This window comes from Haemaphysalis longicornis, unplaced genomic scaffold (assembly GCF_048455015.1).
Source record: "Haemaphysalis longicornis isolate Haplotype H1 unplaced genomic scaffold, Haemaphysalis longicornis Haplotype H1 scaffold_6, whole genome shotgun sequence".
NCBI lineage: Eukaryota > Metazoa > Arthropoda > Arachnida > Ixodida > Ixodidae > Haemaphysalis > Haemaphysalis longicornis.
This window is the reverse complement of record NW_027526407.1, coordinates 115,685,606-115,711,813: the sequence shown is the minus strand read 5'-3', so window position 1 is coordinate 115,711,813 and position 26,208 is coordinate 115,685,606. Positions and strand designations below refer to the sequence as shown.

Here is a 26,208-nt window from a genome sequence, read left to right as displayed (position 1 = left end):
AGTGAATTCAAAACTAATTTCTACTTATTGAATATGGCGCTCTACCTCGCGTCTGAAGACAGTTTTACCACTTGCCTGATAGCACCACCAAATATTATGCATTGTCACTTGTTCTGCGACCCATAACGTACTGTCTCCTCGTGAAGCGCAGGATAACCTTGACGTGCTCACACGTGGGCTTCCCTCCATGTTTTTGTCGTCAAGGTGTTTACCATTAGACCACTTCTTATTATTACTTCAAATTTATTCTAAATTCGTACGTATATAATACCAGTCGCATTAAATACTGCCCATATACCCAGTTTAAATACTGCCCATATAGAAGGATCCGCATGCGTATTTACCTATCTCGACAGCAGGTTCTGGGTCGGGAGGTGTCGTGCCGATAGTTTTCGCGCACCGCTCGTTAGTTCATTTTATTTTGTGGGTGCCAGTACACAGGGCATCGCTTAAAAGTAAGTAATAAATAAATACTCTGGAGCTTTCGCGGCTGAAAATACGAGCGCACAAGAAGAAACTCAACACTAAGCCAACCTGACCCGTAAGACGCCGATATCATTTTCCCCTGTATCGCCACACACTGCATGGTTATTTGTAAAAATAGCGTTGAATGAACAATTGCTTCTTGTGGACCTAATTTTAAAATCAGGAACATTTGAGTCAGCGCCCTCGCCGCACATGTATCAAAGGCTTACCCATCCATGTAGCTGTGTCACTCCAGGGAATGGCTTTTCACTCACATTCGCGTTTTGGCAATTGTTAATCCAATTCAATTTAGTTCCGTTTATTTGTTTGCATCCTTACGATGCGGTCGGCCCGGCCGAACATTGCTTCGCTTGAGAAAACCCCGGGCTCCCGGTACTGGCAATCAACGTCGGAAAACAGTACTTCTTTAATACAAAGCAATGAAATATCAAAAACAGGAATCAAAACCATTTTCATTCAATACACAGTTTCTGATGTCGTTTCTGTTCATTCAACAAATCAGGGTAAATATTTGTATACAATGATGTGTTCAAATCACAGCAGTTACCCTAACACAACAGAAAAAAGTCATTATAAGTACAACAAACAAACAAAACAGCTCCATACATCAACAAAGAAAACGTGCATGTAAAGGAGAACTATACAGCGAAAACGTGAGGTGCTAATGCAGCGTGGTCTCCAAGCTTTATTCATGATTAGGTTAAGCAACCAGTTCGCAGGTTGTTTACAGCATGACACTAGCGGTCGTAAGATGAAATATCATGTACAGCCGGTAAAACGCTTGTCTATAACAGCGATTTCAACTTCAACCAGCTACATCCGAAAACTGCCGAAACATACTCGTTCCAAACATGTCGGAGGCAAAAGCGAAGGGCTAAGACTTCAGAATTTCGCAGTAGTTTTATTCAAATCCCGGTCCGGCGGGGCAGGATAGGGCTGAGAGTACGAACGCTGTGTTATAGACAAGCCTTTTACCGGCTGTACTTCAAATAATACAAAAATAGGTGGAAACCGCATTTACAATAAGAATAACTGCCTAATAACACACAAATTACCGCTATATAAATCTATATTTTGAGATCGCAACTTGTTTAGAAGCGTGGAACTGTAGGAGGCAGCATTTGACGAGCGTAATCAGTACGGCAGAATGGAATGTGGCAAAATGCTTGATTACGGGTGCTGCAGACAGAAATACTTGCTCTGATATTAAGAAGTTGAAAAAGCTATGTTGTCTGGATTTAATGGATTTAAGGTGTGGGATTGCTACGTAATACGTATGCATTTTTGGAATCGTGATAATGCTGAAGCGTTTCTACAAACTCTCCGTGTGTGCTAGGTAATCGACCGTAGCGATATGGCAAATGGCTTTCTTTTATAATGCATAAATATTCTGAATATTTATTTTCCTCGTACTACCCCATACAAAGAAGCAATAGTTGACGTTGAACATGAAAAATGTGTTATAAGGAAAGCGTTTGACAGGTATTGGAAAAAAACCCAACAAAATATGCCAGTATTCCGACACATTTAGCCTGGGAAGTAGTGACCGAATCAACACACGTCTGCCAAGTCATATTTTAATAAATAAACCCCCAATGTTTTACATTGTCCATAATGTCAAACTTTGAGCCCCCGAGGGCTAAACTGATAGGCACAAAACCATGGCGCTTAGGATGAAAAATGACATATTTATTTTTCGTTGCTTTAGGAAACAAGGAGTTTGCGTCACCCATGACTGCAAAGCCGCAAGTGTGTGGTTTATGACCGGTTATAACAATTATGTGTTGGTACTTTTGAAGAATATAGTTGCGTCCTCTGCTTATATGAAGAAGTTTATTTTCTCGTTATTTCTAATAATGTCATTAATATAAAACAAGAACAACAACAGACCCACGATACTTCCCTGAGGTACCTCTGCAGATATTTTCTCGAGAGATGGACAGGCTTTTCTATATTTACGCAATGTGAACGATATTTTAAATATAATCCCAGTAGCGATAGAAGTGTTGCTCTCATGCCATAAAGTTGTAGTTTAGCCAGTAAAGTCTGGTGATTGAGGTGATCAAAGGCGTTGGAGAAGTCAACAAACACTCCACAATTATATGTTATCAAATACTTGAAGGAATATTTTTTTGCAAGTAATGCGGTTGCCGTAGACTTTCCTGAAGAAATCCGTGCTATGATGGTAAGAGTAGTCTGTGCTTGTCCGCAAACCTTCTTATTATATTCAAAATATTTTTCTATGACTTTTGAAAAAATATGCCGGAAAGAAATCACCCTATAATTTGACTTGTTATTTCTGTCTCCAGTTTTAAACACTAGAATAACTTAGGATATCTGCATTAGTTCAGGGAAGTTACCAGTGGATAGGCACGCGTTGTATATATAGGCAAGCATTGAAGCAATGACTGTTCACAAATTTTACCGATGCCATCGTAATATCATCTACGTCACATTATTGACGATTATTAAGCGAAGATAAAACAGTGTCTATTTAATTTTCACACGTTGGCTCAAAAAACATGACATGGATATTTCGTTAATAATCATTCTGTTTACAGTTTGCATTTATTACTGCGCTCTAAAAAAGCATTGAATTCCACCGCTAGTTCATCTTCTTGCAAGCAGCGGCCACCAATACTGAGCTCGCAAGTGCTCGACTGGGTTTTTGTACGGATAAGTAAACTGTTTACTTTTTCCATGTTTCTCCACTACGTATTCCTAGATCACTTAGAAGCGGGTCGAACAAATATTTGCGTTTTACACTTCTTATAAAATGTTCACTTTATTTTGGTACTGCTTGAAAGTATTTAGATCCTTTTTTTTGTTTTAAGAAACTTTTTAAACAGTCTCATTTTCTTTCCTATAATTTCTAAGCATTCATTATGTTCCCACGGGTGTCAATTCCTATTGCAGCGTTTAAAAGTTTTTCTTGAAAATGTTTATGATACAGGCGCTAAAGGAGCCACGAAGACAAAATACAAGTTGAGTTTATTAGAAAGACTGCTTAGTCCCAATAACAATGATACCAATATCATCGCAATCTTCGAACAAATAACGGAGATAATTAAGAAAACGTGTGAAACAGTCGCGACCCCCTAGCCAACTTCATGCAACTTTTCTGTGGCATCACGAAACCTTGTTTGTGCGATTGGCGTCTGCCTAACGGACTCTTCGCTACGACACATGAGTGGACGTCTGTAATGGGGCCTGTATTTCCATTTGACCGCATCACTTGACTGCTAACGTACAGTTAACGCACTGAAAATTATATTTTATTGTTGGCCCATATGACTTCATTCTTGCTCATAACACGTCACTGTGGCGCAAAATTTGAAAGTTCAAATACTTCTGGCTTTTTTCGTTGAAAAAAAAACATATTTTGTGGCTTTAATGAACTGAGTGAGGTACTGAATCCTACTTCTTCGAATTTAAACGAAATTGTTTTTTCTCTTCATGGCTCATGTAAACATCAAGATCAAGATCATAAGCTGTATCAGCATTTTCAGCGTGAAAGACTGAGTCCCATGACGTGTAAATTATGGTATTCCAAAAGGCTTCTAGCGTAGCCGGTGTGATGTTCTGAAAGCTAAAAGTTGATGGCGTATTAGCCTTTTGTGTAAATTGAGTTTTTAACAGTAAGAAAATTGGAAAATGTCACTTAGGTCATTGCTAATGACCCCCGATGATAACCTATGTGCTCGTGTATTCGTGGCGAAAATTTCAAACAATGTTTTTGTGTAAGCTGTGACGCGCGTTGCTGCTTTCGTCAAAATATCATGTACAGCATCTGTGAACTGTAGACAAACGCTTGCTTTGCGCAGGGGAGGGTTCTAATATATCGATATAAAATCCGCTCCCCAAATTTACATATTTCAACAAATTTTCAAGCTATGATCAAGTTGCCCAAAAGACATTTAGGTAGTTGATAAATTACGGAGGGTACGTTGTCCTTTGACTATAAAGTGAGGCATTCAATATCGGAACAAATAAACAAAAACTGCTGCCCGATGTGACACTGTATTTTATTATTTATGATTATCGCGATACCACCACCTTGCCTGCTTGATCCATTCAGAAATTAAGTCTGGTAGCCATCGCGTTTATAAACGTCACTAGTGCGGTCGTACCACGTCTCAGTAAGCATCATGACGTCAAAGTGAAATGTGAATTCATTGCAAAAAGCGTAAGGTCATCCTCATTATTTCTTGCTGAGCGGGTGTTTAGATGAAGACACTGTAAGTTCAGATGTTTGTGATAACCCGCCTTCATGCTCACATCACATGGTGAACCGGGCATTATTTTTACGGCAACTGCGCTGTAAGCCTGGCTATAACCTAGACAATTTTTTCAGCGTAGGCGCATTCCGAATGTGCACTGAGGGTGTCGCTCGTCTTCCTTCCCAAGGATTTTTCTGTAACTAACCCACACAAAATGCGAGCCTTCTGCTTTCCTCTGCGCCCCCGTCATTCCAAGAAGCTGCTTCATGGTTGGACATAAGTGCTGAAGATGAACACCGGCACGCCCGAAGTGTGTCCCAATTCTCGCGCCGAGATGCGTGCCTTTTTTTCTTTCTTAAACACTCCGCTAAGCTAAGTTCATCTTTTCAACTGGACCACACCCTTCGGGGGGAAGCGTCGACGTTTCGCGTTGGCACGCGGTGACACACTTCAGCTTCGCTTTCGTCAATCGGCGCATGGAGCAGCTCGTCAATTCGGGGAAGAGTGTCGGTGATGCTTTCCTCCTCGGAAACTAGGATTCCCTTCATTTCAACATTTCTGTTTCTGGAGTACTGTTGCGAGGTGATCCATGTGATCGAGTTGAGACCGAGTTGATCGAGTTGCCATCGAGTGTGATCGAGTTGAGATGTCTGCTTTTTCAAAACTTCAGATTATTTAGGTAGCTTTTGGTTTGGTTCCATCAGTTCCGTGTTCTCATACTTGAGTGCAATCAAGTCCTTAATATCCTGAAATCTTGTTCAAGGAGTAAATAAAAAACGTGACGATATTTTCTAGAAACTTGTGCTTAATATTTTCACTTTGCATGTATGGTTGTTTCTTCAGGCGTAACTACGGCCTAACGGACCCTAAGATAAGACTTGCAGAGCGCATGCCACGGGGGCGTTGAAATCGATGACCTACCACGGAGTCAAGCAGGTTTATTCCGAACACACCGGAGTCTCGTTCTGTTGATGCCAGGGGCGCGCGAGCCCTCCACCGAATGTGCCCACTAGTTGGCCTACGTCATGCTGCTGCCGCTGACACTGTGTCTTGCCGCTTCAAACTTATTCAGAGTTTAACGCAAAGCCCCAATCGGCATATCGGTCTACAGAACAGCCTCACTTGCCCAATGAGCAGTTTTATGTTATTCTTGATTTCCTCGATATATCACCTGTCAAAACAGTTTGTGTATTGACTTTTTTAGTTAAATTAACGTATTGAAACTGAAACTGTGGCTTTGAAATTAAATAAAAAACTGGCCACAAAATTACATCCTAGTGTGAGCCCCTAACATCATGTGCTTATTATCACCACCAACAGTAATATTGTCATCACCATCTTAATTTTCATTATACTCATTATCACCCCCATCTAATAGATGGTGACTGCAAGAAGAGGGGCTCCTGAAAGTTCCCACATGACTTCTTACTATTTCAGCCCTTTGAACTGTTTTCACGCGCAGCCCTTTGGCGCCCGGTACACGGGTTATGCAGCGGCGAACGCGTCCGCATAGCCAAGCGGGTGGACGAGCCACCCCACCAGAAAGAAGACGGAGGAGCAGCGTCTAGCGAGGGAGAAGGCGGCACGCGCTTCTAAGGCGACGTCTCCCAGCGCGTCGCAACGGCGCAGTACAATTTTGCCGTGCGTCGCGGCCGAGTGGCACCCTCTCCTCATACTTTCGCCAAAGCTACTCCTCCGTGCATGGCTCATCCGAACCACGTGACATTTGCACGGGTGGTTCAAAACGGATATGCAACAACACGCTCGGCGGCAGCGAAGTGCTGCGAGATAACGGCAGAATAGCGCGCACCACAGTGTGTTCGCTGATTACGCAATCACTTCCTGAGACAGAGCAGATATGCGCCGGGACCGAAGAGACTGCAGTTCCCGCTGCGTGCAATTTTCGCATTAAGGGGTATTGTAATCGCCATGTGATGTTTAGCAAGAACAACGGCAGTCAACCACAAAAAATGTGTGTTTTACGCCTGTGTGCATATTCTGATGCCTGCGAGCGTACTTTGAAGCATAGCGGATGCACCCGTAACTACTCACACCCGTACTCATACACATACACCTACCCATAGAGCCGTACTGGATAAGCTTTATGAAGCGAGTGATCAACCAAACCATATAGCTCTTTGGACAAATCCAATTATTTATTCAACCAATAAATTCTTGTCGAAGCAATAGCAGGCTCAACCGCAGAGAAACTGTGTGACTGCTCTGAAGCCTACAGAATTGATTCGGGATCCCACAGTAGCAAATAGCTACAAGTTTATCTTGAAAAAGCATTTTACAAGCTGAACTGTAGGCTGAGTCTCATTCACATACTTCTCAGAAAACAAGCGAGATTGAGGGGGATTATCTAAGTTAGTCTTCACTGCGTGCATAGAACATACGTGTTCAATACATCTCTTTGGCACAGCTTCCTGTACAAAACTAGGGCTATTGTTTTCATTGATTTGGAAGTAGTGCTTTGAGTACTTCTGCCGACCTTTTATTGTAAATTTTTTGCATAACTCAACTGGAAAACACCATGTTATGCAGTTTTTAACTTTTATGAGGATTGTATCCCTGACATTGTTTTCTTTGAAATATTTTGTGCGCGCAATTGTTGTTAAAAACTGCTGCCAGGCGATTGACACCCCCTGGACGCTTTTCATGTCCAGTTTTTTTACTGCGAATGCACCTTGTAGTATATTGGGCAAAAAACGGTCGTTGTTGCGGAGTATTTCCGCCTCTACAAAGGTGCATATTACAAACAAAAGTGAGTAGGTGTGACAGTTCAACCCTAGTAACCCTGATAGGGTCTTAGTGGGTTACCACTGCCTACCTCCACACGTCGTCAGCGGCATAACAAGAGTCGGACTAGTGCTGTGCCCCGGAAGAAGTGAGCGTGAGAGGGCGTGAGGAGATCAGGTACACACCAGCCACACACACTACTGAATCTGGGAAGCAGGGCTACGGTGTAAACACTTTGCCTGCTGAAGTAATCGGCCCTGAATAACGCAGAAACCAAAGCAAGAAAAACATGAAAATACGATGCAGCAGTTTAGAGGCCTTCGATAAGCCTCGCAAGGCGCTCATCCGACGTAAGTGCCTGGAGGAATCCTTCAGCAGCCGCTGGTTTTTCATGTTTTAGTGATCTTTTCCAGTTACGGCCCCAAAATTTTAGCTGAGTTCACCGTAGGTAGGAGGAAACATGTGCATGCACACTTTTTCCAAAAAACAGCTGTGCAAGCTTATTTTGTCGCTGCGTGCGTTAAACAGCGCTGTTCACCTTACAAAATACTCAGAGTAATTTTGAATAAAAATATTGAGCCAGGGAAATAGAAACTGTGTGCTCAACACTAGCTTGCATTAGGGTTCGTGTTTATCACTGAAACGCCACTTTGCTTAAAGCAAAAATACATAAAATTGCTTGGCTTTTCGGATCTTTAAAAATTACTTGACAGATAAAGCTAGTTGTGCTTGCTTACAAACTGGAGCAGTTGCATACATTATATATTTGTAAACTATAGCACGGCGACTAAAATTTTGAAATGAACAAACAGCTCTCCATCTTCATGGCGCTAGTGATGGGTCTCATTTGTTCATCTTAAAATAAACAAACCAAGCTTTGCCCTTATTGTTACTATGGTTGTTCATTTACTCTACAGTTCCCAAACGAACTTTCAAGTGCTGTGAAGCTGCACTTTTGTATACAAACCTGAAAGCATTGATAATGCCAACAGATGTTCATAACAGGAGTACGTCACATCTTCACACATCTGCGTTTGAGGCTTCTGCCTCGAAAGACTGTATCGCCATCGGCAAAAGCCGGTCGAAAAGGCAGAACACTCCGAAAACATACCGTAAACTTTCCGGCTTAAATGCCAACAAAGTACACTTCTTAATACCTACAGCTGCATTTTGAAAAAAAAACTAGCTTCACGATATATGCTTCGAAATTCTACTTTTGCTAATTCGTGTACGGTAACTCTGACATGGTCTCACGTGGAAAACTCAATAAGGCGTGATAGTTGGGTGCTGCACTAGCCGGATTCTGGTTTATTAACTGTGCCCTAAGAGGTGCCCTTAAAAGCCTTATTATTCTTATTTTCACTTTGCCCCGTTTTTATCCGGCCTCTCTTACCGTAAAAACCAATTTCCAATAGTCCGTATTATGCTTGCCTGTACGCCAAACTGCGGCACTGTTTCATTGCTGATGACCTGAACGCGTAACGTCAGGCCTTACGTCAAGCCTGTAGATACTAACATCTCACTCTTTTCTACTCAGAAACCACACTTTTCATGGCACCTTTGCTAAGGCTTAACCTTACATTCGCGAAAGCTATGGCTTTCGGTTAGAGATTGTACACTGCACAAAAATCCTTCGAGACAACCATTTAGTTCTGTTGCTACCAGGAACACCTTAGCATAATGTTCTTAGAAGAAACGCGGACACCACTTTAAATATGTCGTCCTGTGTGATATTTGTTTTATGGTACGCAAAAGATGCTCAATCAAGCCGGATCCGTTAATGGTAAAACAATTACACCGTCTTTCCGTGGGGAACCCTGATGAGGATGCGAAGCATCATGGGGGTTCCGTGTGGTTCCATTGTGTTGCCGTTATGTTGAGTGATCTGGTGTTTAGTAGCGCCAGAGGGAATTCCGCGTCCGGGTCGACACCGGTGCAAAGGCACGCAAGTAATGTTGTGTGACGGTGAGTAGGTGGTGGTGCTCGCGGCGCCGAAACTCGTCGATCATGTTCTTGTCGATGTTGTCGTCTCTGTGGTAGAATCGGAAGTCTCCATCATCATTGGTGAGGTAAAGGTTGTTGACGTTGGTGCACCGGCTGAGAGCAATGTACACGCCCTCCTCTTCGCAGCTTTGTCTTCTTCTCCTTCTTCTTCTTCAGCGGTTTCCCAACGGGAAGATAACGATGGTGGTTGAACGCGAAGCAATCTCGTGATAAAATCCGTGGGTGGCCAATCCCTAGGGGCATCCTGCCCCAATCATCATTTGAGGCGCTGCGGACGGGGCGAGAGCAACGTACACGCCCTCCTCTTCGCAGCTTTATCTTCGTCCCCTTCTTCTTCAGCGGTTCCCCTACGGGAAGATGACGACGGTGGTTCAACGCAACGCTATCTCGTGATGAATTCTTTGGTTGGCCAATCACTAGGGGCATCCTGCCACAATCATTATCAGAGGCGCTGCGGACGGGGCACGGACGCGGGATATCCCCCGAGCAAGAGATGCTTTGCATCTAAAATTACGGCGGCGAAGCCGCTGAACCTTTTTGATCGGAGTGTCGCGCCTCCACAGTGCGAGATCAGTAAGTCAGGGGCTGGGAGCCTCACGCCAGTGTACGCATTTGGGTATGCGTGTGCGTGCGTGTGTGTGGGTGTGCGCGTTTTTGTGTACGTGTGTAAGTGTGGGCGTGCTTGCGCGCGAGCTCGGGTTCAAGCCGCGATTGTCTATTTCCGATGAAAATATTGCAAGCCAGCAGCTAAATCAAACCAACTTTAAGAGATTTCTTACACCGAAAGAGAGAGAGAGAGAAAACTTTTAATGGAGACTGGGTGTTTTACTCAGTGCTTGAGATAAGACACAGTGCCATCTATTTTCCATTTTTAGTATCCTTACCTTCGGTGGCAAAGAAGTCTTCTTGCCGAGAGTGCGGCATCACACTACACTACATCCCCCTGATATTCGGTACGTTTGGAAAAATACGCGTCAACTTGCTTCGCACAACTCAACAACACGACGAAGTCGCCATCTACAGATCCTGGCCTCACACCTATGCACACTGTCACTGCGTAGGCCTCTACAAGATTTTCTATACTTGGGTGAGAGAATCTATCCCTGCTGCATGATTCATTGCTTGACGCAGAGCATCTACCGATGATTCATGCTCCTGGAAAAATTATGCCGCCCTAGACACGTGTTCTGAAAAGCTTGAAGCTACCTAGGAACTGCTAGGACTCCAATTAACTCATCTATACCTTTATTAAACCATTAGCCAGGCAAACGCTCTCTTACTAGCCAACCATAGGTAGGCATTTACTGGGCTCCGGGGTATGAGTCGTCAGCTGCACAGGATAACGGAGCCCACACGGCTGCGACGGAGGCCCACAGTTTACCCAACTCTGCTGCTCCCCGTCCCATCCTTACACTCACCTCCTGGTCATGCGATAATTATCTCACACTTCGCTTTTCCCAGCATCCACAAGCAGGGTTACAAACAAGACAAAAAACTTGGCGTTATCCACCATACACACCACAACACACCACTGCGCCCAGATATTCTTGACGACGAATTACTAGATTGTGCTCATTCTTTTTGTTTTACCGATGTGATTGCACACCTCGCCCAGGAAAGCACTGTATTGCTGACTGTTTCGAAAACCCTACCGTCCCATTGTGTTCACGTTCCATAATATATCGAAATGGTATGGGCATTATTCAACTCTCCCACCGAAGAGTTGTCGGTGTATACCATCGCCCTCCAGCATCATCCTCGTCTTTTATCAACGAACTTCACGACGCAGTTGATTTTCTTACGTTGCTCCACACTTCGATTCCTTAGCTTGTAATAGGGGATATTAATATTTAAAAAAATTCTGGGTAACTGAACCACCTATTATGAGCCACTTTTCTACATTCGCAAATGATATCTGAAATCTGTGTTCAATTTTTATTTGTCAGAATTAGAAAGCGACGTACGACATACCAGGACAACTGCGTCGGTAGCAAACACAATAGATCTCATACTTTCGTCCCACCCCAATTTTTTTTCGAACATTACCCATCTGCCAGGTCTAAGCGATCATACTCTGCTATCGTTGAACATCAATGTATATCTTCCTAAACATGTGAAAACGGTTAAAACAATTCATGACTACGGTAAAGCCGATTGTATCTTTTTTAATAACGAACATTCACATTCCTTGATCGTTTCCACTCCAACTTCGATAGTCGAAGTGTCCAAACTACCAGGGACGTTTGTGTAGATAAGATGAAACCACTGATAAAGAAATACTGTCCTGTTCGCACTATCAGATATAACCGTAACGCACCATGGTTCAATGTGCAGGTTAAGCGTCTTCTAAACAAAAAGCGTCGTATATACACGGACGCCACGAAATACTCGAGCAACGCCCGATGGGACGACTAAAAAGAAGCCTCACAGCAGTACACCACCGCAAATAAAAATGCGTAATGTTGCTACTTGAGCACCACGCTACCAATTATGTTAGTAACTTATCATAAGAAATTCTTGTGCGTTATTAACCCAAAAACTAGCGAAATGTTAACCCTGGTTGACCATGCTGGTAGCGCCATTCCGCCTCATTTGTCTGCAGAAGTCTGTAAGGATGCTTTTCCCAGAAATTTTCCAGTAACTATATATGTCCCTGTTCCGACTAACCCCTGTTGTGACTACCGCCTATGCTCCCTTTTGTTATTGACTAAGTTGGTGTAGAAAATGTAATCAAGTCGTTAAAGCCTCATTTCATGGGTGTGATACCGCCAGTTCAAAATTTCTGAAAAATTCAACTTCTTATTGTTCGATAATACTAACAAAAATATTCGAACAGCCGCGTTATGACGGATGTCTCCCCAATGAATTTAAGACTGGAAAGTTAATTGCGCCGTTCAAAACCGGTAACAAATATGCAGCTTTAACTAGCGGCACAGCTCACTACCCAGCACGCCCTGTACATTATTGGAACATATAATATATTCTTAGCTGGCATATTTCTGAAATATAAATGAATTTTTTTTCTACTTGCCATCATGGTTTCACAAAATTGCATTCGGACTAAACTAAACTTGCATGATTAACACAGACTAAACACCAATCTTGATCGTACAGCTATTGCTGATTGCATTTCCATAGACTTTCCAAAATTGTTCCATAAAGTATGTCCCAACCTGTTACTTCACAAATCGTATGATCCTAATCTCGATTCGAAACTGTTATTTTGGCTTGAATGTTTTATTTTAAACCGTTCTCAGTTTGTTTGAGCTAACGATAACGTCTCACCACAATCGAAAGACTCTTCTGGCATTGCTCAATGATCTGTTTTCGCTCCCCTGCTATTTATTATCTACATTATTCATCTACCTTTTTTCGTTACTTCACACATTTCCTTGATTACCGATGATTGAATATTCTTACGTGAAATATCTAATAACAACGACTATTTGTGGTGCAAAGCCGGTAATGGAACTTAACACCAGAAATTGCAAATTTCTTCGCGTATCTAGAACTAACCGTTTACTGCCCATTTATTATCTTAGTGATGCTAGGGCGGAATCTGCATGAACTTACAAATATCTTAGAATAAATATTTCTACCGACCTCACTTGTTCCGTGTACTCAATAACACTAATCGAATGCTTGGTTATGTACGTCAACATTTCTCACAAGTTCCCTCAGCATTAAAACTGACGCTTTACAAAACACTTATCCGCTCTAAACTGACATACGCTGCATCAGTTAGGGATCCTAACCAAGAACATCTAACACGCTCACTTGAAATGGTTCAAAATTCCTCTGTTCGTTTTATAATTTCCAACTACAAACGGACTGCTAGCATAAGCACTCTGAAATCCAGCCTCGGCTTACCTTCCTTAGCATCTCGTAGAAAAATCCTTCACCTTTGTCTCTTTTATAAGCTTTTCTGTCACAGCCAGCTACTCGATTAACTTATTGTGCCTCCTAGGTACATTTCAGCTCGCATAAACCATGTCCATAAAGTCGGTTTGCTACCCTCCAGAACTAACACTTTTTCTAGTCATTCATACCGCGTACATCAAGCCTTCTCTCTCTCTCTCTCTCAAGAACAAAACCACCTAACTCCACTAACCGCAACTATTAACTGCAGTAGCTAACATTGTATTACATTGTAATTTACTGGTTTTGTTCTGTTTTTCATTTTTGTGCTCTGTTTTGTGATGTGCTTGTAAATATTGTAACTGCCTCCCCTCTACAATACGCCAACGTTATCGAACTTTTCAAGGGGTGTTTTGGTCGCCCGAACGGGCTTCTCCAGAAAAACCTCACGCAATTACTGGGCTTGCCTACGACACGAAGCGAAAATGAGGTTAACAGCCTACGTCGCCTCAATGATCACTTGAGCGCAACATGTTGGCTTCCACGGCTCTGGGTTTGAAGACCGAAAGCTACGGAGCTAGGCTTAGCTCCGCGCTGCTGCGAACGCTGCCAAGCGAAGTTTTCATTGAATGTCACAGGCGTAGTTCCGCATACAAGGAAGAGAACGGCTTGCACATAGAGAGCTTGCTTTAGTTCTTCAAAACCGAAGTGGAAATCAGAGAACAAGCATTGCAAGTTGGCCGACAAGAACACAAAAGCCTTAGTATAAAACCTCGTTTCAAAAAAAAATTCCCCGCATTTCCCCGAGGGGAAGAATGTGAAAGTGCGAATGCACGAGTTGAATTTGCGCGGTTCGGTAATGTTTGCGAAAGAGAGATCACACACACACACACAACTACAAAGAAAGAAAGATGCATTTATTCACAGACACCTATTTGTGTTGTCGTTGTACTTGATTGCTGGAGCGGATCTCAGCTTTGAAATTTCGTGTCAGTACTCCTTTAAGCGGGTGCATTAGCCCTTCTCACGCCCGATTCCTGGCCAATCCCCCACGTGGGTATGTGCCATGTCAGCGGCCAGGCAGCGCGCGCCCATCTCCCCTCGTTGCCAAGGAAGACGAGGAGATTCCTGGCCAATCCCCCACGTGGGTATGTGCCATGTCAGCGGCCAGGCAGCGCGCGCCCATATCCCCCCGTTGCCAAGGAAGACGAGGAGCGCGCGCACCCGCAGCTGTTGCTATGCGGACGGCGGCGGACGCTTCAGGCTCGCTTAAGAAGTGCATTCGCACTTAAAATGCAAAGACGATAGGTTCGAAAATATCGGCGGCTTCCCTGTTTTCAGGGAGTAGGTCGCGGCAGATTGATCCGTGCGCATTCTCTGCTGCGAAGAGCCGGGTAACGAATGAATATAGAGCCCCACTTTCTCTGTCAGAAATGAAAATGACCCTACGTGATTCCGGTAGGTGCTTCCGCTGGGCTGTCAAACGCCACACTTCGAGACAGTGTCACAACAAAAGCGTGAAGTGCAAGAATTGCGGCACAAGACACCTGACTGAAATGTGTGACCCTAGGTGGAAGAGAAGTGGGAACGCAGCAAAAGAGCTACACTCTACAACGGGCAAGAAGAAGGACAAGGCGTCTTCCGTGCTTCTCCAAACGGCCCAAGTCTGGGTAAAAAGACGTCAGCGAAGAGCACTGGCCCGACTCCTGTCTGATGGAGTTAGCCACCGTACCCTTGTGACCGAAGATTGTTTTTGAAAACCGTAGCTGGAGGTTCATGGAGAAACGATGATGATGATGATGTTTGAATGTTAATGGCACAAGGCCCACAACGGCGAAGAGCGCCAAGAATGTGTTTTGATGAATAGGTGAAAACTAAAATTGGTTAGAGGGAACGCAAAATCAAATAAAGGCTGAGTACGGCTGGTGTACAGCGCAAGGGGGAAGACCAAGAGTGGCTAAAAGATAAGGTGGCTTGTGTATAGGACCAGGGGTAAAAAATTCCCCGCATTTCCCCGAGGGGAAGAATGTGAAAGTGCGAATGCACGAGTTGAATTTGCGCGGTTCGGTTATGTTCGCGAAAGAGAGATCACACACACACACACAACTACAAAGAAAGAAAGATGCATTTATTCACAGACACCTATTTGTGTTGTCGTTGTACTTGATTGCTAGAGCGGATCTCAGCTTTGAAATTTTGTGTCAGTACTCCTTTAAGCGGGTGCATTAGTCCTTCTCACGCCCGATTCCTGGCCAATCCCCCACGTGGGTATGTGCCATGTCAGCGGCCAGGCAGCGCGCGCCCATCTCCCCCCGTTGCCAAGGAAGACGAGGAGATTCCTGGCCAATCCCCCACGTGGGTATGTGATGCGGACATCGCCGGTGGACGCAGGTTCAGGGTCGCTTAAGAAGTGCATTGCACTTAAAACTATGGGTGGTATGAGATGACCTGTAAGAAGTGAACTTCTGACAGAAACTTAAAGATGCGCTGACCAGAAAACAGGGCATCGTTGAAGAAAGTGGTTATCGCCGACCAAAGGTTTGTTTAAAAAGGCTAAAAAAAAGACTTTTCGGCTTCCATACGGTAGCCTTGTTCACGGCGCGAACAAGGCTACCGTATTAAAGCCGAAATGTCTTTTTTTTTGCCTTTTTAAGTAAACCTTTGGTCGGCGATAACCACTTTTTTCAACTATGTATCTTTCACCCGACCAGACGAGTTTTCGTCAAACCTTAGATTTCAAAACAGGGCATTGTCTCCTAAAAAGTATGTGGGATATAATGGAATATTTTGTCTGTAGAGTTCTCTGAAGTGTTTGCGTCACGTAATGTCGAGTGCCTTGCTTTGAATGAGGATGTGTATCACGGATATACCCTCCCCACACCCGCTACACGGGGGTCTTGGAGATCCCGTGAGCAGGTGCGAGGGCGTTACATGTGTATTACCTATCCGTAACCTAGGTAAGGTAACTTCAATGTGCCTATTGTGTGAGTCAGTAGTGTGTTGCCCCAAGTGTGGTTTTATTGCGTGGGATAAGGACTTCTTTTGTATTTCATGAAAGTGTTCGCGTAGTGTGCAAAGCTGGAAACGTGTTTGAAGTGTTGTGCAAGTGTGTTGGCCTGATCTTTTAGTGTGTCCCCTGCTGTGTTAACAAGAGGCAGGCTGTGTGTCTGTTGTCCCTTGAGTTTAAGTATACGCCTCGAGCGCGGACTGTAGGGGCGCCACTGAAATCCCCCTAGTGGCCCGTTTTGAAAGCAGCCGCGGGAGTCAGCGCCCCGCTCCCCAGTGCCGCCGCTGCTTTTGCGGCCCCTTCACGACTGAGATTTACCGTTTGCGGGCGTTTGAAATCCATGTTTATGTGGAGCAGTCACTCTGTTCCCAAATGTGGTATGTTTACGACAGTGTAAATGTTTCTGACGCGATCTAAGTGTGGTATATTCGGTCTGTATAGCGCCAGGTGTGTGTCACAGGCCAGCGTCGCGGAACCGGCGTATGATGGAGCCGATTGTAGTTACACTGACCTGAATTTACTACCTGCGTCTCCGTAACTACCGGTTACTTAGGTGTTCATGCTACGGCTATACACTACGATTTAAATCGGTTTGCACTTACATAATCAGCGGAGCACTCATACCTGACAGCACGCCAGTTACCTTACGTTTGCCAATATTATACCTCAGATATTGATCACCACCATTTACAAGCCAGTCTGTGTTAATTTCGGGAATATTCAACAAAAGTACGATGGACAATGCATAATTATACTCGGGGATCAGCACGCGACAGAGTCGCCTTGTCGTGAAGTGAGCGCCCGCAAACATTCATCTGCTACATATATCCTCTGCGAGCAGCGCGGAGACGGGCTTAGACTATAATCCGTGTCCGCGACTAAATGTTTCTTCAAAATATCGTCATATGGCACAGGAAGCCTGCAGAATGAAGCAGAAACTGAAATCAGAGGGCCTTATCACATTGGTCGTTGGAATTCCAACGACACCTTTCATCGCTTGTTGAACAGCCTACCCTGTATACTTCCAAAAATGCGTGCGCCGTACGATCAGCTCTTCGTTGAAGTAGAAAAACGAAAGGAAAGTGAACGCGAGATTTGTGTGTGGGATTACTAAAACGTTCATTGCTGGATTCCGCTCCGCATTTGTACACAGCGTCCCCCTCCGCTGCCCCCCCCCCCCCCCCCCCGCCGATGTCTCGCGAAATACCAGTGCATTTCGCGTCTAGTGAACCCTACCTGGCTTAAGTTTCGACGAACATACGTATTTAGCATGTCAGAAGCTGCACTGTTTCTTTTTTTTTTTTCGTTAGAGCTATTATGTTTCTTAATTCCGCACTTTCACACCATTTATTTTTCCGTGGTTTCATTAACTTGCCTTGGTTCTTGCTATATTGCGTGTGTGGGCACATATTTAATGACGCACAGGCTTGGAATATACTTAACATTTTCGCATGGTTTATATTCTTATAAAGGGCATAAGTTATTGTCCAAGAGTGGGTAATCACATCCCCGAAACATATTTTTCTGCGACGTATATATTCTAAACGAAGCCGCATTCGTTGTCCACGCTGCAAAATGAAGCCAACCTTTCATTGTGCCAGCATCAGGTCTAAACGAGGCGAAAGTAGAATTCATTTGTGCCTGATGTTTTGGAGGTGACATGGGTGATATGTTGCTGCCGCCGCCAACGCACGGAAGAGCGGCGATGAAGCGCGCAGAACCGCGTCCCCAGGTAGTTCTTGGAGGCGATCGCGTACTCTACGAAGACGCAGCTGCTTTTTAAGTGACATAATGTACTCTTTGCCTATAGACGTCACCATAACAAGTTTGTTTTAGGGCGCGGAAAGGCGAAAAGAAGCGAAACCGAGCCCAAACACTGCACGAGCCCCTATCAGCCACGCAGCGCAAATCCCGTCAACGCGGCGGAGAAGCGGCGGCAGGCGGTGCAGTGATCGGGAAGCTCGAGGCGTACACGCGTGCAAAATTTGCGTGTGTCTGTGTATGAGTTTATGGAAGTGAGGAAGGCATGCCAACTCTTCCTTTTTTGTATCACGGCGCACGCGCTTCCCAAGCGCTTTTGCCCGTTTGAAGAATACAAGGTTATCAGACGTGGAATGCCGGTGAAGGACACCTCACGCATTGTTCTGGGCCACTCGCACTCACCTGCAGTCCTGTTCCACCAGGGCCTCCTTGGGTTGCGCGGGCACCGGAGGCCTGGGGAATAGAAGTTTCGGCGGCGTCGAGTATGTGCGCCGTGATGAGGTGGGCTGCTTCCTCCACGTGTAGGCGTTTTATGGATGTGTGCTGTAGTTTATATGTTTCTGTGAATGTACTCCAGTTTGCTTTTGATTCATTAAACCTGTTAGGAGAAGATGTACTGCTCGGGCGTTTACCTATATATGTTAGTGAAGTGGCGAATTGGTCACTACCATATGGGTCCGTGCCCACACGCCACTGAAGACATGGAAAGAGAACTGCAGAACCAATAGCCAAGTCAAGATGTCAGTATGTATTGCGCCCTAAGCTATGCTATGTAGGCTATTTTTTGTTGAAAAGGCATGCTCCAGAGGATGTAAAAAACTTCTGTATCTGGCGAACTCGGGCATCCGTTCGGGAGGAGCACCAAAGAAAATTGTGCGCCTTAAGCTCGCCTGTGAGGATGTATGGTTCGGGTAGCTGGTCAACCAGTGCCTCGAAATCAGAGCTCAGAAGTGCAAAATCAGGAGGTATGTAAATGAGGCATACCGTTATCGACCTAATAAATATTATCGCACGGATCGCTACAGCCTCAAGGACAGTGTTTAAAGCGAGAGGGTGGATGCTATTGATTTCCAGGCGACAATTGCCACTCCACCCGAAGAGTGTGTGCAGCCGACCGTGTCCTTTCTGAATACCATGTACCTATTTAAGTCATTTGTTTGCTTGGAATTGAGGGGAGTTTCTTGGAGACACATGATACTTGGCTGATTGGCATGCAGCATCTTATACACATTGTCAAGATTTTTAAGGAGACCTCTGCAGTTTTATTGGATCATATTTTCTGTTCCAATTATTTACTTTTAAGAATGACTGGAGTGTGTGTGTCTGTGTGTTTATGTGTTGTCTTTCGCGGCTTGTACTCTCGGAAGGGGCTTTTTGGGCCTTTCTGTTGGCTTGGACGTCAGAGGCTGCTCCTTCCGCTGCGTTGCAAGCAGGAACGACCCGACGTCCATCTCCCCGTCAGATGTCAGAGGGGTCCCCGAAGGACCGGACCGCATTAACTTGGCCCCCGTTCGGGGGCCCTTCGTTTGAACCACCACCGCCGAGGGCGTCAGGGGTGCCAGAGGTTGCACGGGCGGTGCGGTGGCGGTCGGAGCCGATGCTGGGCCTCCGGTGTCCATCCTCTCGGCACCCTCCAATACACTGGAGGACGAGGAGTCAGGGAAGGGAGCAGCACTGGTCCCGACGGACGCGGTTGGCACCATCCCCGCTGCTTCCTCACCAAGCAGTATGGTGACGGGTTGGGCTGCCTGAGGCAACCAAGGGGGGGGGGGGGCAGCAACGACGTAAGATTCGCTGAACTGGGTCCCTGTGGAAACCAGACGCTGCTCCATCCCCCGGCGAGCTGCGTTGGCATACCTCCCCAGGGGTAAGAGGCGAACCTTTTTGCGCCTCTAGGAGGGTGTGGTTCTCAATGACTTTGATGTTGATGATCTTTTTTTTTTAGTTGAAATTGCTCGCATGTGCGGGTGTATTCTGCATGCGGCCCCCAGCAGTTCACACAAGTGAGGGTGCTAGATTGAGAATTGTCGGTAGGATGATACTGGGCGCGCATTTTGCACAAGTTGTTCGGCCAAGGCAAGAACTTGTACCGTGCCCGAACTGCTTACACTTAAAACAGCGCCGTGGGCTCGAGATGTAGGGACGGATGTAGCATCGGATAAAGCTGGCGTTTATATGTTGTGGAAGTGCGGAGCGATTAATCGTCAAGATGCTGTGCTTGGTGGGAATTTCCTTGTCGTCTCTGCGGATGGTGATGTGTCTTATGGCAGTGACGCCCTGATCCTTGAAGCCCGCAAGGAGATCCGCTTCCGTTTCGGTCAACAGATCTGGCTCAGAGATCACACCCTGGGAGCTGTTGAAGCTCCGGTGGGGTGTGACCTTGATATCCAGATCAGCCAGTCGAGTTTGGGCTAGAAGCTTTGTGGCCTGCTGCTTGTCGTTTACCTCGTGAAGAACTCCACCAGTCCTTTGTTTTTTAGCCTTGTAAGATATTCCAATTATGCCTTCAAGATATTTTGCTATCAAGAACACTGACTGCAATGCAAGAGGTTGGGCTGGATTGAGAGATTCCATGACAACAACTCGAGAAACATTATCCGGTTCAGGAAATGTTAGGATGGCAATGGGAGAAAAGATACTTCGGCGCTGCCGATCCGATTGTGGGGGGGGGGGGGGTAGCATACTATATAAGCAGGGGACGAGGGTACTTTCTTCGCTCGGGTTACCCTGATACCGAGAGAGGTCCCGGAGCTCCCTGCCTGGTAATCACACAGGGAGCCCATCCGCCGGAGCTTGACCTAGGCTCCGACGGCCACCGTTCGAGGTGTCTACCCTTCACCTTAAAACACATCGCCACGGTTGGTTCCAGCCTATGTTTGGTGGCTGCGGGTCCGCGGTCTCGCCAATACCGTCACCAGGATTACTCAAGGTACCCCATGTGGTGTCATGGGGAAACGCACGTTACGATATACGCCTTTGCAGGACCTTAAACATTATCAAGGAAAAACGCAAGCGAGGGTGCATTTGGCGCCAGAGCCAGTACAACCGAAAGGAGCATTCGTCGAACCTCTACAAATACCACAAGTCTGCACTGGCGAAAAGTGAACTGGCGGAGGTCACTGTGCCCCCCTGCCAATTGACGAGAACTGGCATCCACATTCTCATTCGAGCTGACTACTACTGGACTGTCGTGTCAGGAGATGTGCAGCAACTGCAGAGAGCTTCGATCGCGGTCAATACTGAGTTCGGATAGACACTTCACGAACCAATTCTTCGCAGCACTTCAACTGCCTGCTGTTTGTCTGCTGCTGTTCTCCGGACCCACGTGTGTGCAGAAGCGCAGAGCCTGTCAGCCGAGCTCAGGTTCCTTTGGGAGCTCGAGCGTGTGAGCATTACCGAACCGGTGGCCCAACAAAACTAAGAAAATCATGCTGTAAAACAGGCGAACAAACGGGGAGTTTGATTTTATCGAAGTCACGTCTGGCGCCAATAAAGAAGCTTTCCCTTCCAACACCTTGATGGGGTGTTCGTGGGTGCCAGAATGAACGAATCTTTCTTCCAATTCATGAGCCTACCTCTTGCGAAGTGGTAGACGCGGACAGATTCTAAAGTTGTACTACACTAAGCCCGCGGGTCAGCGCGACTCTGAAAACCCATTGTGGCGAATCGACTTCAGGAAATACAACATCGAATTGATCCGTATACGTTGTCACTGAGCGGACAATCCAGCTGGTTTTCTTACGAGAGGAATCAGACCTAAGGGCTTTAAAGAAGACATGGTTTGGTGGGATGTACCAAGCTGGCTTCTTGAACCACCTGCAGCTTGGCTAATACATGAAGATGTCGAACGGGCCGAAGCAGAGGAAGAAAGAAGACCAGTTCGCGTTCACATCGCAACGGTAGAAGAAACGGTCTTGCCAGTGAAGCAGTAAAGCTCCTTTTTTAAGCTTGTTCGAGTTGTGGTGAACAAGCTTAAAAAATCCAAACAAAAAGCATAAGGGCAATCTTACAGCATACGAGACGGCGTGATGTGAGACCCTTGTGATAGTGAATGCAGGTGCAGCGCAAGGCCTTCCTGGGAGAGCTGCAATGTATTCGAAGGTGAACTCGCTGGCGAGCAACTCTTCTTTGCGTGACCTGGCTGTCTACTGCGACCAAGACGGAATATTAAGGGTCGGAGAATGCCTTGACCACTCTGTCCTCTGCTACAGCACGAAGCATCCGATCGTTCTCCCTGCGGCAGTAGCGCAGCCAGGGGAGCTGACCGGGCTTCAGCCCCTCTCCCGCGAAATATTTCTGGCCGGTGCCGTGCAGCCTGTTCTGCCTGGTACGTCGCCTGCAAACAAAGGCGCATATCCTTCGAACGTTCCGCTATCAGAAACATTCATGACTCAATGGCTGTCCTAAGCATGGATGCTTATACAAAACCAAGCGCCTGAGTGAGGATGATTGAGGAGGAATGCAGCCCCAAAAGCGATGGCGTCATAGGGTAAGCTCAGCGCACGGAACGCCAAAGGCGTGCATTGTGTTCCTTTGTGTGTGACATGTCTCCACAAGGAGAATACTTGGCTGGCTGAGTCGTTCTCAGCAGAGGACATTGATTCGTTGCGGTATGGCCGGGGAAGGAAGGAGTGGTTTGCATTAACTGGTGGCGCAAAAAAGAGGAACCCACGGCCATTGATGGGTAAAGACTTCTACGATGAAGGCCCGAAAAGCACAGATGATCTTTGTATGTGTAAGCAGAACAACGAGCAAGCGGCGGTGGCAGGCACTCAAGACTCCTACAAGGTAATTGAGGATAGAGATGGGTCTAGGTATTGGGCAAAGCATTGCTTTAGCTAGATGAACGCGCTGCTTGGGCAGGGCCTTTGTGAGTGAGACGCGCAGCAAAGTATGCCCTCTTCCGCGTACCACCCTTAAATTCTTCCTTTTTCAAGTTTCTGTCAAGCCCGAGAGGGTGTTGTTGGTGTGGGATATTCTATGGTCTCAGATTCCTCCCACTGCATGCATCCTTTTGAAAGCGGTGTTGCAGACCGATTTTTTCCTCCGCAATCAGGTAGATTTGTTTGGCGGTATTTTTTTCTAACCTAGGAAAATGGGGAACAGCTGGTCGAAAAAAGGACAGGCTGCGGCTCGCCGAGCTACTTTAGTCTTTATTCTAAACAAGAAATCACGACAGGCACCACCTCTGCCACATGTAGAAGATGGTAGCGACAGCCACAAAGACCCAATGGCCATCTTCCACCTCGGTCACAACTATAGCCCTTCTATTGCGTCCACGGGCGCTATATCACCGGGCGGCTGCCCAGTGCAGTGTATATTCAGGGGCCTGAGTCACAACAACGCCTGTATTGACGCAAGAACAGAAGCGCCCTGGTCCTGGGAAGCTCACTCTCGAAGTTCCAAATTATTTCTAGTAATATAACGCTTCTAGTATGCATAACTCATAGCGTGTCGTTTTTGTAACATATGTCCTGCGTTATACATATATGTGAAGCGTAGATCTTACCTTAAAAAACGAGAGGTTGACGTAACATAAATTACGTTATGACGTAGGTGCATTGCTTCGGTGCAGACTGCAGACAATGAGTTCCATTGGCCTTGCACTGGAAGCTTATATGCCAAAGCTTATATGCCAAAGCTTGCACTGGAAGCTTACACGCCAAAAATTTTCTTTTCCATTTTTCACACGAACAAATACATGAAACAATCTCATTCTTGCTGCCTAGCTCATTTTATTACGATGTCACCCTCATCATACTACACACGTTGGAACACAGGAATTAATCAAAATGCCTGCAGAGGGTGCCCGTGCATGCAGAATGGATGGTTTCACTCAAAAGTTTAGGTGTCAATTTCTTCGCTTGGCAACACTGGAAACGGCCACGAACATGGCTGAACCGCAACGGACATGGCGCGTCTTGTGCCACTGTGCCTGCACGTTATAGAAAAGAAAACACTGGCATGCTTTGTCTGCTCCGTTTCAACCAGCCTCTCAATGCTGGTGCCAACAGAGATGCTATTAATCGCACTCATACTGCAGTCGAGGCATTACTTTGCGTTCGCTGGGGTAGACTTTGGAACGTCCAACACACATCATGTGCTTAGCATGGACAACCACCACCATTCCGCGAAGCCCGATGTAACCCCTGACGGAGCACTCACATGGTTGCCTGCATGCGTTCCTCGCCAGTGAATACAAATTAAACGTCCCGTATCACCGGTGCAGATTTGCAAAAATATTGTGAGAGAGACCATTAAGGGGCCATAAGAAGACAAAATACAACCTTGTTCAACTTGCGAAAAATAGCCTTTGCTGACTCACTCAGCTCCGTTCCAGCCACAGAAGACGTTTTTCAAACAAAGCAATGCAGCAAACATCGAAAATTCTCAAATTTCTGGCTGCAGTGACATTATCGACAGGAGTGATTTAGTTCAGGCCAGCACTAAAACGTCGTTATGAGTGTGTTAACTGCACGTTAAATTTAAAATCATAAGATCGATAGAACTTGAGGCCCCTCTACAATCGGGCAATCATGTTCCTTGGCGTTGGGCAAAGTCTTTCGGCGCCAATCATACAAACAAGGTCTTGTAATGTCATAGGGAAATCTTCGTAAAGTGGGTAAGGAGTCGCCACTGCTTCATAGGTTTTACTTATCATCTCGATTGTTCTTTTCAAGTTTGCGGTGAAATGTGTGTCATTTTTATCCAGACAATGTTTTTTTATTGAACCAAACATAAATTTTGTATTCATAGCCTTTAAGGGTGCATGAAAAGTGATGCGCTTTTTCTTTCTTTTGGGGGGCGGGAGCAGGAGGTGGGGCTTGAGAACAACCTTAGAACCTCCACTCCACCCGGAAGAAAATCCTGGCTACGCGCCTGCTCTGCGGACCATTATCTCACCGAGATCCTTACCTGCGCTACCAATCACCGACTTTTATATGCTGGCGTACATGAAACCTATTTTCATGTGCGCCATGAACCCGGATTTTTAAGCTTGTTCCCCATAACTCGAAGAAGCTTAAAAAGGGAGCTTTACTGCTTTATTGGAATGGCACTGGGTGGTTCGTGGAAGACAGATGGCCAAAAAGGCCTTGAAGAGATGCTTCACGCGCAACCGTTTTAATAGCCGCGCTGCCCGCGAACCAGTAGCTCCTTTTACATGTGGCAGGGTGACCCAGGCTCCACCGTTTGAGGTGACTGGCCTTGACCTCACAGGACCGTTGGATACAAAGGATCACGGAAAGAAAAAGACGTCATACATGCTGGTTTTCACGTGTGCGGTTATACGCGCTGTGCACTTTGAGAGCTACTGGGTAACATGACTACTTCTTGGTTTAAGATGGCATTCAAACGGGTCATAGCAAGACGAAGAGTTTGATGAACCATCTTTCTGGACAACGTGCAAGCGTTCAAACGAGCCCTAAAGGATTTGAAGCGGCTGTAGGAAACATTGCGTGGAGAGGCGGTCCAGAACTATATAACGGGTCAACAGATTCAGTGGAAATTCATCGTCGAAAGAGTCGCCTGGTGGGACGGACTATGGGAAAGGATGGTCCGCTACGTAAAGGTATCTCTGGACAAGGTGTTGGGCGACTGCTACTGCAATTTCGAGGAGCTCACTGTGGTTCTGACCGATATCGAAGCCGTCATAAACTCAAGACCGCTAACCTACGTGTATGAGAATTCCGACAAACCAGAACCACTGACGCCATCACATTTTCTTGTTGGAAGACGTTTGACTTGCCTTCCCAGTTAGTTTATTCTGGAAACACACTCATTAATGCAGGATCAGTTGACCCGCCACTGGCAATACCGACAAAGGATGGCTGACCACTTCTGGCGAAGGTGGCTACAGGAGGACCTGACTTGTCTGTGGTCCGCTCATTTTGCTTCGCCAAGTGTATCCAATGCTTTGAAGAAAGGAACTCTTGTGTTAATTGATGAACACCATCTGCGAAGACAGCTGTGGAAAACGGGAGTGGTCGACGATGTGCTGGTCGGACGAAATGTACGTAATAGAGCGTGTATGGTGGCCTACCAGGTGGAACCATCCTCAGAAGGCTGACTTAGCAATCGCACCTGTTAGAATCTACCTTAGAATCATCTCAAGCACTTTCTGGGGGGGGG

The 26,208-nt window shown here is 45.9% G+C and overlaps 1 pseudogene; it reads right to left on the bottom strand.

Moving 5' to 3' along the window:
- Nucleotides 1-19,781, bottom strand: part of LOC144143210 (tubulin beta-1 chain-like) — a 42,800-nt pseudogene extending 23,019 nt beyond the window's left edge.
- Nucleotides 19,782-26,208: the final 6,427 nt, after the last annotated feature.